Raw genomic sequence first — 18,840 nt, forward strand, 5'->3', positions numbered from 1 at the left:
CTTCGTTTATAATTGGATGGTCAGTATCAAAATCCCTAAAATTTCAAATGCAAGTTGATAAAAAAAAAAAAAAAAAAAAAAAAACAGAAGGAATAAGAACACTTTGCTTTCAAAAATTGTAGTGGCAACTGAAAACCCAAGGGTTTCAGTTGATAAATTGCTTCTAAATGTTATATTTAGTGATTCTGGAGCCACATTAGGAAACCAAGACTTTTCTTTTGATTTTATGAGTAAGAAGTGGCTATCAAGGAGATACTAAAGATAGACTCACTCAGGGAGAGGAAGTTCCCTGCACCATATAATCATGGCTCTGGGTGGTAACTGATAAAGCCCCAGATGAAATTATACACTTGACATCGATGTATGGCCAAATTATAAAGGAAAGACAACCAAAATGGAGTGGGTGTAAATATGAATGATTTGGGAGTTGCTGATTTATATTCCTTGTACAGGCAATTACATTTGTCTCGCTGTGTTCTCGTAGACAGGTTGGTGCCGTGGTATCTGTTTCTCATTCTTAATGAGGCTGAGAACTTCGTAAGCGATGGGCTGGCTGGTGGGGAGCCTTTGGCTTCAAAAGCTTTCAAAAACCTGTTACCTGTTGGCAGAGTTTTTTGAGGAGCTGGACTGGATCACGTAAAACTATCAGGACACTTTGGAGTCTGAAAATCATCTGACCTATTTCACCAGGAATGCCATTTCTTTTCATCTTCTTTTGACTTTATTCTACTCATATTTAAAAGTTTGGGCTTGTTAAAGACCCCTTTTATGAAGAGTTTAAAAACTGGTCAGTATAAAAGAGCTCAGTCCCTCCAAGAACAGCTTGTTAAGGCTTTATTCTACAATTTCTATTTTTTTTTTTAATTTTAGGAATATTGTCAAACCAGGAGGCCCAAAAAGTGATACTCAGAATCATGGAGGCAAAATGGTAAAGGGTAGTATAATTTCCTTAGCGATAAGATCAGATGTTAAAGAGCATCCTGGAACCAGAGGATGATCGACCTCATTTCACACAAAAGTAGAAAGGGTCGGTAGAAACAGATAAGAAAGTAACCTCATTCCCTAGTCTGGCTTCTGTCACCGAATTCCGAAGCAGTATTTTCACATGGATGATCTTTACTGTATGCCTGTATTCAGGTTCTTTTTAAGCCCCAATCATTGGATGCTTGATTCTCTTGAGTATAAGTAAGCCTGGACTCAACTCCTCAAGGCTATCACTTGATCTTGTTCTGGGTTTGGAAATGGGACACTTCTGGAAGTGGCAAGGAGATGGAGGGCCTGTGCTCTACCTTAAAAGTGGGAGCACCCAGGCTGGGTGCTGAGGCGTGAAGGCCTTGTTTGGACCTGTCCTCGCTTATCAGCTCTGCCTCTTCTCCATGCCTCCTGTGTGTCTGACAGGGGCAGGCCCTTCCTCCTCTTTTCACTGCTGCTTTGAAGCATGAAGTTGAAGTCTGATGGCAATGTTGGTTAGAATTGTGTACAAAGTGTGTATGATTAAGTCCTAAATGCTAGTCTATGGCACTTGTCTGAGCAAAGTGGATGAGTTTTGGCTTATGGCTACTGAAACCTCTCTCTTGGCTGCTCAAAAGTCTTTTTTGCCTAACTGCCCTCTTTGCCCCATGTTTGACAGTGGTGACAGTACATTGCAGTCACTTGCAAATAAGCAAGGTCATTCTGTTTTGAAGCACTGGGCCGAGTGGGGAGGGAGGAAAAGAGATGGTGAAGAAAGGAACATTTAGAAAAGTCCTGAAATTATTCCTGAATCTTGAGATTGTATTAAATTATTGTGTAATTTAAAAAGATCTGATCATTGTTATTACAAAAACAATTCATGCTCATTACAAAAAAAAATCAGAAAATCGATAAGGAGAGCAACAAATAACAACAAAATTAACTCATAACCCCACTTCCCTAGAGACAACCGTTAACAACACTTTGTCTTATATCCTTGTAGACTTTTTAATGCATAAGCTTTCTATGGTTTTAACACCAAAATGGTTTTATATAACCTGCTGTTTTCACTTAAGGATATGTAGAAAAATCTCCAGACCTATACAAATGACCTCATTTATTATTGGTTCGGCTAGTGCTGTTCAGTATGTATATCCTATCCTAAGGCATCTGTAGGAATCCATCTCCAGTACTGGGTACAGTCAGTGTCTACTTTCTCAAGCCCCAAATCCACACAACAAGCAGTGTGGCAAGGTCTGAAAGGCAGCTTGAGCAGAGGTCCCAGCACAGACCACTGCTGTTGCCCATCGATCTTCCTGTGCCCCAGACAACATTCAGAGGCTAGCATCTGCACCTCTGTGCCTGAGAGCTTGTTCTGGAACCATAGAAAGCTGCATTGTCCCTGCACGCGGCAGGCCAGACATGCCCAGGAAACAGTGGGCCCCAGAAGCAGCTCTCAACAAGTGATGAACAGAATTTGTTGTATAAATATACTAACTCCCTTGCCTCTTGGGTGGTGTAAGTCTGGGGTACATGTTCCACACAGTTTGTGAGAGATTTCCCAGAGGAGTTAAGCTTCAGTTGCCCTCCTTTGGTAGTTGACTTATTAATACACTCATGTTGGCCTTCTTCCCTTCCCTGTATCCTTCTTAGTTCCCCTATTTGTGTATCCTGGGGCCATCTCCCAGATGAACTACTTGCACTTGCCACCTTGTCTTAGGGTTGCTTCTTAGGGATTTGAAAGTAAGAAACATTCCCTTCTCCTTGGCCAAGAGGCCTTGATGCACCTTTATACCCTCTTCTGCTGAGAGGGTAAACTCAGGAGTCTGCTCATGTACTGCACTGGGGTCTCTCTCTGCCTTATGCTCCTCATGACCCATCTTCATCCATAATGTCTGACTGAACATTCTGCAAGTCTAAGGCTGGATGTGCCACAAAAGTGGAAGGGAATTTCACAGTGTAGTCAGTAATGACAGGCACTGGAGAGCTGGAGAGAAGGTGCATACTTTTAAGGAGGTGGAGAATAAACGAGCTGAAGAGCCACAATCCACCAAGGATTGAGGGACTCCGTAAGGGAAAGAATCTGGAGTCATGTTAATGGTACTCGGAAGAAACCATAGCCAAAAGTGTGTAATGACCTGAAGAGATTTGAAGAGACCAAAGCAGTGATAGTGTCCCCATGTCACAAACACATCTCCATGATGACCATGTTGGATCACCTTATATGGCGCCCACTCTCAGAATGCTATCTCTCAAACTTATATATCCTTGGCATAATTTTATGGTTAAATTCTTTTAAATGCCTCTCAACATTTTTCTTAAAACGTTTACTAAGTCAAGCACATCAACTTTTCTTCTGTCATACACCCTATAATTGCTCAATTTTGTGAGTCCCTTTGTGACATGAAGTCCAGTCTCCTATCCAACTTCAGCTTCCAGTGGTTAGTCGCGGTGTGGAGGACCAAGAGGGGCCTATGGGTGGAAGCTACCCTTTTCTCCCAGAAACACTAGTCCAAGAAAAGGTTGAGCCCAGAAGAAATGAGCCCCCAGGAATATGATTAATTTGTTTTAGTTTAGCTATATCCTAAAACTTTCCCAAATCCTGATTAAGAAGGAGATGTGAGTGGGTAGACATCGTAGGCTATATGGGTGGGAGTGAGTGAGTGGGAGGTTGACAGTGTAAAAGTAACCCTTCCACATTAATATTTGCTCTGGGGCATTAAGAACTCTTAAGGAACGTACTGCTTTTCCCCAAAACTTCATTTGGGTTCAAGCTTACACAGTAGTAGCCCAGATGCCTATCATCAGAGACCTACAGGCTGACCAAATTGACCAGGCAATTTTCTTTGCCCACATACTGCTGTCTCTAAAGTGTATGACCACAGGAAGGATTACATCTAAAACTGGCAGGGGCCTCCCTCCGAGGCTGTGCCTTCAGCCCCAAGAAGCCCGTCAGCCAAGCCCAAGATGGTTCTTTGTGACCAGTTGTGGAAAGGGGGAGGGAAAGCTACCCGGTGGTTTCTCCTTTACATGGTAGAGTCACCAAAGCCCTGAAACCACAGTAGCAAAGCTGGAAAAACTGGGCGAGGTTTCCCTGCCTTGATGGGGATTACACTGATTGTTGGCAGAGCTTCAGAACCTGGATAGAAAAAAAAAAAATCTAAACAATTCCTTTAATCGTTGCTGTGTCTGTTTTTTGGAGGTCCAAAAAGTTGCACCTCAAATGGCCTTTCCTGGTCCTGGAAAATCCAGCAGTGCTTAAAAGATAGATGATCTTGTTCTTCTAAAATATCAAGAAAACTGTATTCTTTTTCTAAGTAGTAAGATATTAATCTGACCACCCAAGTTTTTTCCCCAAACCTATTAACTAGCATCCTTTTCCATCTAGTTGATGGTAAACTCCATCCTTCTGGGTGCGCAGGCCAAAATTCTTGGGGTCATTTTTTTTTTCACCTGTTATTGCATAACCTAGGGAGGTTAATAATCTTAGTAGTTTAAACAGCAACTGTTTTGTTTTTTCACAGTTCTGTCAACTATGCTTGGCTTCACTCTGGTTTTTCTGTGGCTCTTGCTGGTAGTCACGGGTATGCTGTATTCAGTGGGAGTGTGAGCTGGGGGCTGGGCTGGATAAGCTTCCTTCTTTTTCCATGCAGGTTCAGGGCCTTTCCCTCTGCTTTTTGGCCACTCTACCTGGTCTTTTCATGCTGTTTCTCCTGTAAAACATGGCAGTTCAAGGATTCCCAGGAGCATAAAAGCAAAAGTTACGAGGCCCTTTTAAGGTTTAGGTCAGAACTGGCCCAGCCTTACTTTTGCCACATTTATTGCTTAAATCAAGTTACCTGGCTCAGCCCAGATTTAAGAGGGGACTGCATTAGGGTATTTGTACAGAGAGGCAAAGCTTTTTGGGGACCACCAACTTGAAATCCTTGAATTTACTTTGTCTCCTATTTTCTAACCAATCCATTACTGAATGCTATTGGCCTTCCTTTAAAATGTGTCCTGAATCCAAACACTTCTCCCTCTCTCCACCGCTACCATTCAAATCATCTCTTACCGGAGTTATGACTACAAGGTCCTCACTGGCCTCCCCATATTCACAGTTCCTTGTCCATTTGGCAGCCTGAAATGAGTCTGGCCATGATGCTCCTTTGCCCAAAACCTCATAGTACACCTTGCCCCAGAGTAATTACAAGACTGTGGGATCTGCTCTCTGTCATTCTCTGACCCACTTCCAGTTATAACCCTCGCTCACTCTGCTCCAGCCATCCTGACCTCCTTACCCTTCCAGCAGCCCAGACCTTCTCCTGTCTCAGAGCCACTGCGTGTGCCTTTACCTCTCCGTGGAAAGGTAACTCTTCTTCAACTCTTTCTTAAATGTTACCTTCTCAATAAACATCCTTCTCACCACAATGCCCCCACCACCACTCTGTGTCCCCTTTCTGCCTTATTTTTGTCTGCTGGCACTCACCACTTTCCAATCTACCATATAACTGACACATTTGTTTGGTTTATGTGTCTCCCTCCATTTGCAGGTAAGTTCCCTGAAAACGGGGATTTTTCTGTCATTCATATTATACTTCCAGCACCTAAGACAATGCCTGGCACATAAGAGGTCCTCACTAAATATTTTTTGAATGAATAAATGAGGGTGCCTCATGATGATATGGAAGAGACAGTGTGGAACAGTTTTCTATTGCTGCCTAACACATTGTTATAAACTTAATAGCTTAGAACAACATATATGTAATTATCTCACAATTCTCTAAGTCAGAAGTCCTTGGCTGGTTTCTCTGCTCCAGTACCTGAAAGGCTAAAATCAAGGTGTTGGCAGGGCTGCATTGCTTCTGGGAGGTACTAGGGGAGAATTTGTCTCCAGCTCATTCAAGTTGCTGGCAGGATGTAGTTCCATGAGGTTGTAAGAATGAGATCTCCATTTCCACGCTAGCTATTGGCTGAAGAAAGTAAATACAACAAACCTACAAATATATACTTGCTCTTTCTTATCTCTACTTCTTCAACTGACCTAAAATTATACTAAGTAATTATAATGATGTATTGTTGCATTTGTAACATCTGTAGCTGTAATGTGTGACATAGCACACAAAGAGAGAATAGAGAGTAGGGCTATACAGAAGTAACATTCATATTTCTTGCAGGAATTGTGTTAATATAAATCTAAAGCTGATTCTGATAAAGTGATATATATGGGAAGCCCTAGAGCAACCACTAAGAAAATAACTAAATAAATGGTAGAAAAACTATTAAAGGAATTAAATTACACTTGAAATATTCACTTGATGCAAAACAAGCGGTAAAGGAATAGGAACAAAATAGAAATGGAATGATATAGGAGACATATAGAAAACAAAGAATCTAACCATAATATCATTAGATGTTGTATTAGGGTTCTGCAGAGAAATAGAACCAACACATAAGGAATTGGATTGCACAATTATGGAGCCTGGTGAATCTAAATCTGCAGTGTGGGCCAGTAGGCTTGAGACCTAGGAGCCCCAGCGATGCAGTGCCCATGTTAAGTCGAGCAGTTTGGAGACCCTAGAGAGTCAAAGGTGAAGAGGAAGTCTGAAGGAAGTCTTGCTCAAAGATTGCTCAAGGCTCAAGCAATCCTCTTGCTCAAGGATTCTTTCAGGATTTCAACTGATTGTATGAGATCCACCAGCATTATGGTGGGCCATCTACTTTACTCAGGGTTCACTAATTTAGATCTCATCCCCAACACCCACTAAATTGACACATAAAGTCAATCATTACCGATGTGAATGGATTGAACAATCCAATCAGAAAGCTAAGATTGCCAGATTTGATTAAAAAATAAATTTGAATTATATGCTCTCTACAGGAGACATACTTTAGATTCAAATATACAAATAGGTTGAAGTGAATGGAAAAATATATCACTCAAACAGCAACCCTAAGAAATCTGGAGCGGCTTTGCTCCTATCAGATGAAATAGACTTGAACAAATATGTATTGCTGGAGATAAGAGGGGCATTTTATAATGATAAAAGGATCAATCCATGAAGAATTCATTACAATTATAAACATATGTATGTAACAGCACAGTCCCAAAGTACATGAAGTAAAGGCAGATGCAACTGGGAGTAATAGACAAGTCAGCAATAATGGAGACTTCAATATCTCACTCTGTATTGGATAGAACAATTAGGCAAGAGATCAATAGGAAATAAAAGACTTGAACAACACTACCCACAAAGCACACCTCATAGACTCCTATACAACACCCTACTAGGTAAAGGAGTAGGTAAAGCAACAGAGTACACATTTTTCTCAGGTACAAAAGAAGCATTCTCCAGGATGGATCTTAGAGTAGGCCATAACACAAACCTCAATAAACTTAAAGGATAAAATCATTACAAGTATGTTTTCTGATCACAATAGTATAGAATTAGAAATTACCAACTGAAAGAAATTGAGCAAATTTAGCAATATGTGGCAATCAGACAAGGCACTCTTAAATAACCAATGAACCAAAGATAAAACGCAGGGAAGGTAGAGGCACCTGGCTGGCTCAGTCGGTGGAGCATGCAACTCTTGATCTTGGGGTTTTGAGTTTGAGCCCCACATTACTTATTATTTTTAAGTATAGAAATTACTTAAAAATAAAATCTTAACACACATGGGGGAAGCAGAAAATACTTTGAAATGAATTAAAGACATAACATATAAAAACTTATGGGATTCAGCTAAAGCAGTGCTTAGAGGAGATTTATAGCTGTAAGGGCCTACATTAAAAAAGAAAAAAAAATCTCAAATCAACAACCAAGCCATTCCACTTTAAGACATGAGAAAAAGAAGAGCAAACTCAACCCAAAGCAAGTAGAAGGAGGAAATAATGAGGATTAATTAAATAGAGAGTAGAAAGACAATAAAGAAAATCAATAGAGCCAAAGCTGGTTTTTTGAAAAGATCAACAAAATTGACAAATTGTTATCTATACAGACCAAGAAAAAAGAGAGAAGACTCAGATTAATAAAATCATAAATAAAAGGGGACAATGTTAAGTTACAGAAATAGAATATAAAGTGAATGTCATAAACAACTAAATGCCAAAAAGTCACATAACTTAGTTAAAATTGACGAATTCTTAGAAAGGTACACACTACCACAACTGACTCAGAACAAAACAGAAAATCCAAATAGACCTATAACAAGTAGAGAGATTAAATTAGTAATCAAAAATCCTCCCAGAAAGAAAGCCCAGGACTAGATGGTTAATTCTACCAAACACTTAAAGAATTAATGCCACAAACTTTTCCAAAAAACAGAAGACGAGGGGACACTTCTCAACTTATTCTATGAGATGCAGCCACTCAGTCAGGCAGCTCTCCTCAATTAGTTAAACACTGAGTTTTTCCCCTCCTAGATATATACCCAGGAGAAATGAAAACGTATCACACAAAACTTGTATATGAATGTTCATAGCAACATTATTTATAATAGTCACAAAGTGGAAACAATCCTAATGTTCACAACTGATAAACAAAATGTAGTATATATCCATATAATTGGATATTATTTAACAATATAATACTGATAAATACTACAATATGAAAGAATTTTGAAAACATTATGCTACACAAAAGAGGCCAGTCACAAAGAACCACTTATGGTATGATCTCATTTATTGGAAATGCCCAGTATAGGTACATTTAAGGAAACAGAATCTATAGATTAGTAGTTTCCTAGGGCTGAGCGGAATGGGGAATGGGGAAAGTTAAGTGGTGATAAATAGGAGTGTGGGGTTTCTTTTAGGATTAATTAATGATGTGCTTAAATTAATTCTGTACTGATGGCACAACTCTGAGAATAAAAGCCACTGAATTGTATACTTTAAATGAGTGAATTGACTGATAGTGTAAGATATAACTTAAGTTATATATAACAGTAAGTTGTTAAAAAATAGAAAAAAATTAGGATATAATTTAGGAATAAATATTGGTAAAGAATACCATGCCCTATCAAATTCTTCACTTTCCTGGTTGGTCATTTCCAGTTTTTCCAAACATTTTTCACATGTATAATTAAAAATTAAGGTATTTTTATTTTTTTAAAGATCTTCTTTATTTGAGAGAAAGAGAGAGAGAGAGAGAGGACTGGTGGGGGTGGAGGGAGGAGCAGAGGCAGAGGCAGAGGGAGAAACAGACTCCACGCTGAGCTAAGCTGGGAATCCATGTGGGACTCGATCCCAAGACACTAGGATCATGACCTGAGCTGAAGGCAAACATTTAACCAACTGAGCCACCCAGGTGCTCCCAAATTAAGGTGTGTTTTTTTTTTTTTTTAACATAACCACAATAACTTGCCCTTATTATTACATCTAAAACACTTTACAATAATTCTTTCATGTCATTAAAAGTCTATTAAATGATCCAAATTTCCAGTTGCATTATGTACTAGTTTGTGTTTGGGCAGCCATAACAAAGTATCACAGCCTGAGTATCTGAACCAACATTAATTTGTTTTCCTCCCAGTTCAGGAAGCTGGAAGTCTGAGATCCAGGTATTGGTGGGCTTGATTTCTTCTGAGGCCTCTACCCCTGGCTCATAGATGGCCATCCCTATCTGTCTTGTTTGGACATTATCTTTCCTCTGTGCATGTCGGTGTCTTAAGCTCCTGTTCTTATAAGGACACCAGTCATATCAAATTAAGGCCCACTGATCTGACCTCATTTTATCTTCATTGTCTCTTTAAAGGCCCTCCCTCCACAGTCACCTTCTGAAGTACCGGAGGTTAGGAATTCAACGTATGAATTTTGGTGGGGGAGATACCATTCACTCGTAAGACATTATAAATGTCATTTAAAAAATATTTTCTTGTTTGAATGAGGGAGCCTCCTAAAGGAAAAAAAAACCGTTTCCTAGTATTAACATAAATTACTTCAAATTATTGCCACTTAAAAGTGTACAAACATAAAACTAAGTATAAACTTCCTATGTGTATAGCTCTTTTACAGTTGTAAATCCAAGTAGATTTTCAAGTGAAAACAACAAAATCTAAAATCAAAGTTTATGTTAACAATAATATGATGGTTATATTACACTGTTTTTGTTGTTTTACCTTAAATCATTGTTTGATTTTATTTTGGTTATTGTGTTTTTCAGTCCTAAAATTTCCATGTGATTTTTCTTTGTATCCTAAATTTCTTTGCTGAGGCTTTCTATTTTGTATTCATTTGTTTCAAGCATGTTCATAATTGCTTGTCAAAGCATTTTTACAATGGCTGCTTTAAATTCTTTGTCAGATAATTCTAACATCTTGATGTTGGCATCTATTGATGGTCTTTAGTCATTCCAGTTGAGATCTTCCTGGTTCTTGGTATGAGTGGCATTTCATTGAAACCTGGATATTTTGGTTATCATTTTATGAGTCTCTGGATCTTCCTTAAATTTTGTGTCTTTGCAGGTCTCCTCTGATGCCACTTTTGTGGGAGAAGGGGAGTGCTTCCTTCTTACTTGCCAGATGGGAGTGGAGAAGTCTGGGTTCTCCACTCAGCTCCATTGACACCCAGTGGGGAGAGGTTCCTCATTACCCCCTGGTGGAAGTGGAGTTCAGGCTCCCACTAGGACTTTTGCTGACATCCTGCCCACTGGGAGGGGAGGTGGCTCTTTACTCCCTGCAGGAGATGAAAGTCTCCTTTCCCCTTCGGGTTTCTATGACTTCACTTGGCAGAGGGGGTGTTGGGATGCCTGTATTAATCTGAGGATGGAAGTCTAGGTTCTCCCTGTGACCCTCACTGGAGGGGGTGGGGGTGGGGTTGAACTCTTTTTTTTTTTTTTTTTCTTGTGGTGTTTGGCTGGAAGTAGAGCCATCTGATCTAAAAGTTTTCTGTTGCAATAGCCTGAGAGAGCAGTTTCCTAGGGCTCTTTTGTCTGTGTCCACTGGTATTTATTTTGGGGTTGCTGGCTTCTCCAGCATCCAGTCTGGGCTAGCTGAGGCAAAACGAAAACTCAGGGAATTCATCACCATATTCCTCAGGACTTGTGGTCCCAAACTGGCCTGTCTTCTTTTCTCTACCTTTCCAACTTTTCTCATGTTTGTTTTATATATAATGCTCCATATTTTTAGCTATACTTAGTGGAAGGAATAAGGGAAAGTGACTCTACTCCATCTTTCCAGAAGCAGAAGTCCAAGTTTTATTACAGGAACCTTTATTTGGAAACTTGAATATTTTACTAGTTGACTTGATTCTTTTGATTTTGAATTTGATAGGCATCATTTGAGTTGCTAACGTGCTTTATACTTCCTTTTTGACAATAAACTTGTTTTTAACTATCTATCCATTATTTTTCTAGCCAATCCACTTAATAGATAACCTGGGAAAGTGAGATGTAGCCATTTCATGAAAAACTCCTAGTTGAGGGTTTACTGACAAAAGGTGGTGTGTACATAGACTGATCCATGCACCACTTCTGCTCAACCCTAGGCATAGAGATAAGACCACAAAGGTTATTTTATGTTCAGCATACCTTATTACTGATCATGACTCAATTCTCTCACTTTACTCTTTTCTAGCTACCTGCAATCTTCATTTGGCATCAGCATTACTATAATCCAAAATTCAAATGCAAATGAGATTGCCCGGCCCGAATTAGTTGCAAGTTGACCCTGAATATGTTTTTATTAATTCATTTTAGTTTATCATCAAAATGAAAAATTCTTAAATTGCAGAATGCATTGAATTAGTGGGTTCTGGAGGCTCCATCTATATGGACTCACAAACTGAGTTTGAGAAACAAGTCTACAGTGTTTCCACATCAAGCTGGTTAATAAGAGTTACTAGTATACTGTAAGTTAGCCTGCAAGTGGTTTTTAAATACCAGGGCACATGGTTGGGGACAGATGGCACTATCTGAACAGTAGAGTAATGATGATAATAGGCTCATTCTTTACGCATCTGTGTCATTCACAGACTGTCCCCCTCCATATTCCTAGACACCACCATTTCCAGTGTGATCCAGCTGATTTCCAATTGCCATATGCTGCAATTACCATACTCTGCCTCTCTGTGCCTGTGCGTTCTCTCCCAAATGACAGAAGACTGTTCTGTTGGTGGCACACCGAAGCACCAGGGCATTAACACATCATGATTCTCAGGAGTCGGTGTACAAATACCCCAAATACCTCACCTTTGGAGTGGAATATCACTGGGGCTTTTGTTTGCACCACTTCCCAGAATTTCCCTTTGGTGTTTCCAGTTCCCACAGTGGTGATCGCCTTGTCAGTGCATCCTTTATTGGCTGCCTTCCCCTCTCCCATCTCCTAGCCCCACTGCCAGTATTTCTTGTGCTTCTCCAATAAAACCCATGCATTCAGTTTCTTATCTCGGGATTTTCTGCTGGGAGAAAAACACCTTATAAAGTGCTTTTACTTATGCTCTCTTATTTGGCACATATGACAATTCTGGAAGGGAGGAAGTTATATTCGATAGGTCCTCAACATGGAATGTTGAGCCCCATGTTCTATTACATTCTATCCTGTAACCCAAGGACAGCACCTGGCACACTATAGATGATTAATGAATAAATGATGAACAAAAGAAGAAACTGAAGCTCCTCAATTATCAAATTGCCAATGAGAGAGCCAGGAGTTGGTCTTTTGACTCCAAGCACACTGCTCTCTCCACTACACTCATGTCCTGTTCTTAACCCTGTTGTCTCAGGTCATGGCTTGCAGAGGAACTTAAAGATGACTTAAATATGCTACTATAAATAGCCAGTTCTAAACCATAGTGATGTCAGTGTTTTCGGAGTTGATGGAATAGAAAAATCTGTGAGGATACTAAAGATATTTATGGGACAAATTGCCAAGTCTGCTTGTTTGTGTCACACAGACATTTGGGGGTCACATCACTCCCATGGTGACCATCTGGAGCTGCAGGCCACCATCAAATAGAGGCAACTAGTCTTTCTCACTCCAAGGTAGTTAAACACATTCTAGCCCAGCCTTGTTTTTATATTGTTTTCCTTACCAGTGGTGTGAACATATAAAAGTCACTTTGCTTGAAAGAACCTCGTTTAACATTCTAACTTACGCTTTAAAAAATGATTTCCTATCTGCTTTAAGAATTCTAATGAGTTCTATAATAAGTGGACACTTGAAGATAAAACCATATTCAGCTGTATGAACAAAGAAATAAAATCTATTGCAGTTAGCTATCAGATTAGATATTAACTCATTAATCAATTTTTACTTAAATCATACATCTTCCCCCAAATGAATGGTTATTCTGTGAAGCCATTTTGATTCCTGAGCACTGCTTTCCCTAAAGTCAGTCAGTTTCTCTGACTCCTTAAAGTCATCAGGCACATTAAAGGATATCCAATTTCATTGGTCTAAGCTGAGTGATCACAATTCATCAAGGCATGAAAAGTCTGTCCAGTCTTGTGGAATATCATTAAATGGTTCAAGGACGTTTCTAATCTTAATGATGGCCAAGGGGGAGCAACTATTATGATGATGAATGGGAATGAATATCTGGAGAAAGTTCAAGGCATGTTCTACTTACAAAGACTAATACACGTTGTTTATCTAAATCATCCAACTGATTAAAGAAACACACAAAGCCCAAGACAGTTAAAAGCAGAGAACCAAATAGGGTTTGACCTACCCTGGTATATTTATCGCTGACCATGTCATGCGTGTAAAATGTATTGCTCCACCAAAATGCTGTGTATATAAATCGGGAGGGTCTTTTGAGACTGATGTTGAGTAATATAGGCTGTCCAGTTTATTGCCTGGCTAAATATTTATATAAAATGAGTTCATTGATGGTGGGGAAGCCTCCATAAAAGGAGTCTTTCAATGTTACTGATTAGCTACAACGCCTAAGGCTTAGCGAGAGCTAGGTGGTGGTGATTTTGGTACTTCCACACCTAAAACCAATTCCTGAGCTCCTCAGTGTTTTTAGTCCCTGAGCTGAGTTGAATTGTGTGTGTGTGTGTGTGTGTGTGTGTGTGTGTGTTTAGCCAAGTAAGGCCATACCCTCTTGGTACCAAGATGAGTGCAGAGTCTGTAAGAAAAGAGGAAATGCTTTTTTGGTGCACACCTGGAAGAGTGCTCTTTGGAACCATCTTTCATTGGGAGAACATGTCTATTCAACGCACACTTCGTTCAGGGCAGTCAATGCTGGGAAATTGGGAAAGGCTCATTTTATATTATAAAGGCCAGAGAATGAATCTCTTATGCAGGGGACTTGTTTTTGGCTAACCTTACCCTGGGCAGGAGGAGGAAAAATCAACCACATAGGTGACTGGGGGGGACGTTGGGCCATGATCCAAAGACTTAATCATAGTAAATATCTTTTCAGTAGGTCTAGGAGTGGTAGGTCATTGGGCTGAAATAGTGCAGCCATTGCTTAAAGGATAGCTGGAGTTCTTCTTTAGAAGCTGGAATTCTCGAAGATTTAGAATTAAAGACGTTCTTCACTTGGATTCTGAGACACTTAATGCTTCTGGTTTTCCTCATACTTCCCTCATTTCTTCTTCTCAGTATCCTTTTATGGTTTCTCTTCTCTCCCGCTGAACATTGGTGGTCCTGGGGCTTGGTTCTCAGCCCTTTTTTCTCTGTAGATGATTTTATCTAGTCTTATGGCCATAAGTATTGTGCCCCCAAATCTCCAGCCTGAACGCACCTAAACTGCACACTGCTGACCTGGTATGTCCACTGTGACTCCTAACAAAGCATTTCATAATATGTCCAACACAGAACACTTAGTTTCTATCTCCCCATCCCCTGACCCCCAGGCTTGCTCCTTCCCCGGAATTCACCATTTCAACAATATTGATGTTTACTCAGTGGCTCATGTGCAAAATCTACAAGTTGCCTTTGAGTTCTCTCTTTTCCTCCTCTGTGCAATGCACACCCTGAGCTATAGCATGAGGAGCTGGCTGACTCAGAAAGATGCCTCCTAATCTGGTCTTGGAAGATGCAGTAGGTAGGGCACCTGATGAACAGCAAACTACTCCATGTCACTTCCAAGTTATTTTTTCTCTCAGTGGGCACAGATATCTCAGTGGAGATAACCATTTGGCCCATCTCAGGGGTCAAATATGTAGACTTCAAATCCAGGGTCTTTGTTTACAAAAGTAGGAGTCTCAGTCCAGCTCATAAGCCAATGGACAGGAGCACCGGGCAAGCTGCTGTGCATCAGGTGGACCTTTGCTACCTGTCCATCTTTGGCCACTACAAGCGCAAAAGATGGGAGGAGAACTACCAAAACTAAATCAGTACCTGCCCCTCTCCCAATGGCCATGGCACTATTTATCTCCATCTCCTGGCATCTTTCCTTCTCTAAGGAATTTCTTCCCTTCCTAACCTTGCTTCACTCCTCAGCTTAGTGCCATTGAGAAAACATGGCTTGTCCGCCCTCCACAGATCCCAGGCCAGCACTTTCATATTTCTTACTTCATTTTTCATAATCAAACTTGTTATAATGAAGAAATGGAATTCTTTGTTGAAATTATGGTGAAAAACATTTCTTTATTACTGGAACTACAAAAGTAATACTTGATTTACTAGACAAGGTTTTAAAAAATCAGACAAGGATTAAAGTGAAGTTCCTTTATAATCCCATCACTGAGAAGTAATCACAACACTTAACATTTCAAAGTGTTTTCCTTCCACCTTTTTTTTTTTTAGTGAATTTATATTTGGAAGAAAAAAATATACCAAATTTTATCTGGAATTGGACCTTTTTCATGAGTTATTATACACAAACCTCCTCATAGGAAGAAACTGGCATTCCTGATAAATGCAGAAGCAATTTTCTGATGAATTCTTTCTTTTTGGGGGTAGGGGGGAGGGAGGATGAGAGAGAAAGGATCAGGGGCAGAGGGAGAGAGAAAATCTTAATGAAGCAGACTCCACGCCCAGTGTGATGCCTGAGGCAGGGCTTGATCTCATCCTGAGATCATGACCTGAGCAGAAATCAAGAGCCAGAACTTCACTGACTGAGCCACCCAGGCACCCCAATTTCCTGATGAATTCTGATGGGATTAAGATCATGTCTGAAAAACCAGTTACTCATCCTCCCAGGTGACTGTCCACTGACTGTCAGTTAAGATTCTAAAGATCTTTAACTAGACATTTCTTTCATTTGGTATCTAGTCTAACAATGATTAATTACTTAACCATTTCTTCTCCCCACCAGAATTCTGTCAGTCTTTGGATTAGCCCGATGTATATAGTTCTTTTCTCTGCAGCAAGACTGACATAAAACTTTGACTCAATCAAATTTGGAGTAAAGTTCACCAATCTCATTGGAAAAAAATTTCTTCCACTCTCAGTTCATTTAAAAGAAAAAAAGATCAATTTCATGTAGTTAAAACTTATGTAGATAAAATAGACCCATTTCAAATGTACAGTTCAATGAATTTTGACAGACATATCTTCCTGTGTAACTGCCACCACAATCAAGATGCACATTTTTATCACCCCAAGAGGTTCCCTAATGCCCCTTTGCAGTCAGCCCCTCTTTACTTCTGGCTCTTAGTAACCATTATCTGTTTTCTGTTATTATCAATTAGTGGTGTTTTTTTTTTCCTTTTATAGAATTTCATGTAAGTGGAATCGTGGTATATATTCATTTGCATCCAGCCTTTAGAATGTGTTTGAGAGCTGCATCCCTATTGTTGCATATAGCAGTAAGTTACCTATTGCCTCTGCTGTTTAGTGTTCCACTAGTGAATATGCTGCAATTTATTTATCTATTCTACTGTTGGTGAGAACCAAGTTGTTTTCAATTCGGGGCTATTAAGAATAGTGCTGTAGGGTGCCTGGGTGGCTCAGTCAGTTAAAAGTCTGACTCTTGATTTTAGCTCAGATCATGATCTCATGGTCATGGGATCGAGCCCTGCATCCGGTTCTGTGCTCAACTTGGAGTCTGCTGCTCTACCTGCTTGTGCTCTCTCTCAAATATATAAATAAAATCTTTTAAAAAAAGAATAGTGCTGCTAAGGATATTCATATTTAAGTCTTTGTGTAGGTGTATGTTTCATTTCTCTTGGATAAATACTTAAGAGTGAAAATCCTGGGTTATATGGTATTTTACATTTATATAAAAATATAAATATAAGATATTGCCAGACTTTTTTAGAGTGGTTAAGATCTTCCATTTTTACCATGACTGCTTCTTACCAGGAAAAAGGGAGTTTAACAGTGAAAAACATGGATATGTTATTTTTTCTCTTTGGTTCTCTTCCTTTTGAAATATATTTGTCTTTCTTTTTCTTTTCTGTGAAAGAGAAATAGCCAGAAGAAACAAAATGGTTATCTAATCCTGAAGATAAAGGAACTGAAGAGAATGCTAATAAATTCCTAACCTATTACCAGTGAATTTTTCCTTCAGCTTGCAAAATTGTCCTTCATACTACACTTGAGACCCAATTTTCAGACCTGGAGATTACTCATTCCTCCTAGCTCAGCCCAATGGACTAATCCTTTGCAGATTTCCCATAGTAGGCCTATTAAATGTTCCTTTGGCACCACATCCCTTCCTTTATAGCATTAGCACAATTTATAGTAATTTATATTTGTGGAATTCTTGATTAGTGTCTTTTTTCCTTACTTCATGAAATGAGGAACCAAGATTCTTTAACCCCCCTGGCTCGTAGTAGGTCTCAAAAAAAATTTTTTTAAATGAATGCACAAATGAATGAAAGAAATGTAAAATAGGTTATCAGAACAAGACTGTGAAGCTAACAGTTGTGACAGTACACAAATGATTAAAATGCATGTATTTGTTGACTGCCAACTCCCTAAAAAGATCATAGCAGGACTCTGCTGATCAAACAAAGCTGTTTATTACTTACTGCAATAGAGGAGAACGCCACCTTGACAAAGCCTTAGTAGTAGCTTCAGAGGGAAAGGTCCAGGCAGGTATGTGTAGAGTTTTAGATCTGGTTTTGAGTGGTTTAAGACAGACCTTTCAATGTGGGGATTGCAAGCAGGCAAAGTTCACAGAAAAGTAAGAGTTCTATTTTTTTTTTTTTTTAAGATTTTGTTTATTTACTCATGAAAAACACAGAGAGAGAGAGGAAGAGAGAGAAGCAGACTCCACGCAAGGAGCCCAACGTGGGACTCAATTCCAGGACCCCAAGATCACACCCTGAGCTGAAGGCAGGCACTTTAATCGCTGAGCCACCGGGCATCCTGAAAAGTAAGGGTTCTAGAGCAAAGTATGCTTTGATAAGCAAGTAGATCTGTCCCACAGAACAACTTTTGGCCTGACAAAGGGGGCTGATTGAATAGTTCATTGTTTGAAAATAAGTATTTACTTACAGGAAGATCCTGGAGGAAACATTGAGGTTATTTACTGGACAAGAATTTCCTGGAACAAATAGTAAAGTCATGTTGATGTAGGCTTAGTCTGTGAGTTAAGTTATGAGGCTGCTGACACTCCCAAAACCCAGTTCTTTAAGACTAAGCAGAGAAAGGCAGATTACTTCTCTGACTTCTTTTTTTTTTTTTTTAATTTTTATTTATTTATGATAGTCACAGAGAGAGAGAGAGAGAGAGAGAGAGGCAGAGACATAGTCAGAGGGAGAAGCAGGCTCCATGCACCGGGAGCCCGATGTGGGATTCGATCCCGGGTCTCCAGGATCGCGCCCTGGGCCAAAGGCAGGCGCCAAACCGCTGCGCCACCCAGGGATCCCCACTTCTCTGACTTCTATATGCTGAATGAAGTGACTATTGCTTCACAATGATTGCTCATATTGTTGATTGTTAAATCTGGAAAAATCTGTAGGCATGACTGGAATACTAGCTACTGCATTCCCACCTCTTGAATTTAAGCCATAAAACTTCATATTATATAAAATACTTACTAACATCTCAACAGCAAGATACAGA

The 18,840-nt window shown here is 39.7% G+C and overlaps 1 protein-coding gene and 1 long non-coding RNA gene across 2 annotated transcripts in view; one reads left to right on the forward strand and one right to left on the reverse strand.

Moving 5' to 3' along the window:
* LOC111092202 overlaps positions 1-17,891 on the reverse strand; it is a 51,753-nt gene extending 33,862 nt beyond the window's left edge. Inside the window, exon 1 of the long non-coding RNA XR_005377558.1 lies at positions 17,802-17,891. This is a non-coding gene — a long non-coding RNA (uncharacterized LOC111092202). The remainder of the gene's footprint in view (positions 1-17,801) is intronic.
* The window catches only part of TASP1 (taspase 1), a 313,757-nt gene that overhangs the window by 258,432 nt on the left and 36,485 nt on the right, over positions 1-18,840 (forward strand). The gene's annotated exons all lie outside the window — the stretch shown is intronic.

The sequence above is a fragment of the Canis lupus genome, chromosome 24 (assembly GCF_011100685.1).
Source record: "Canis lupus familiaris isolate Mischka breed German Shepherd chromosome 24, alternate assembly UU_Cfam_GSD_1.0, whole genome shotgun sequence".
Classification (NCBI taxonomy): Eukaryota; Metazoa; Chordata; class Mammalia; order Carnivora; family Canidae; genus Canis; species Canis lupus.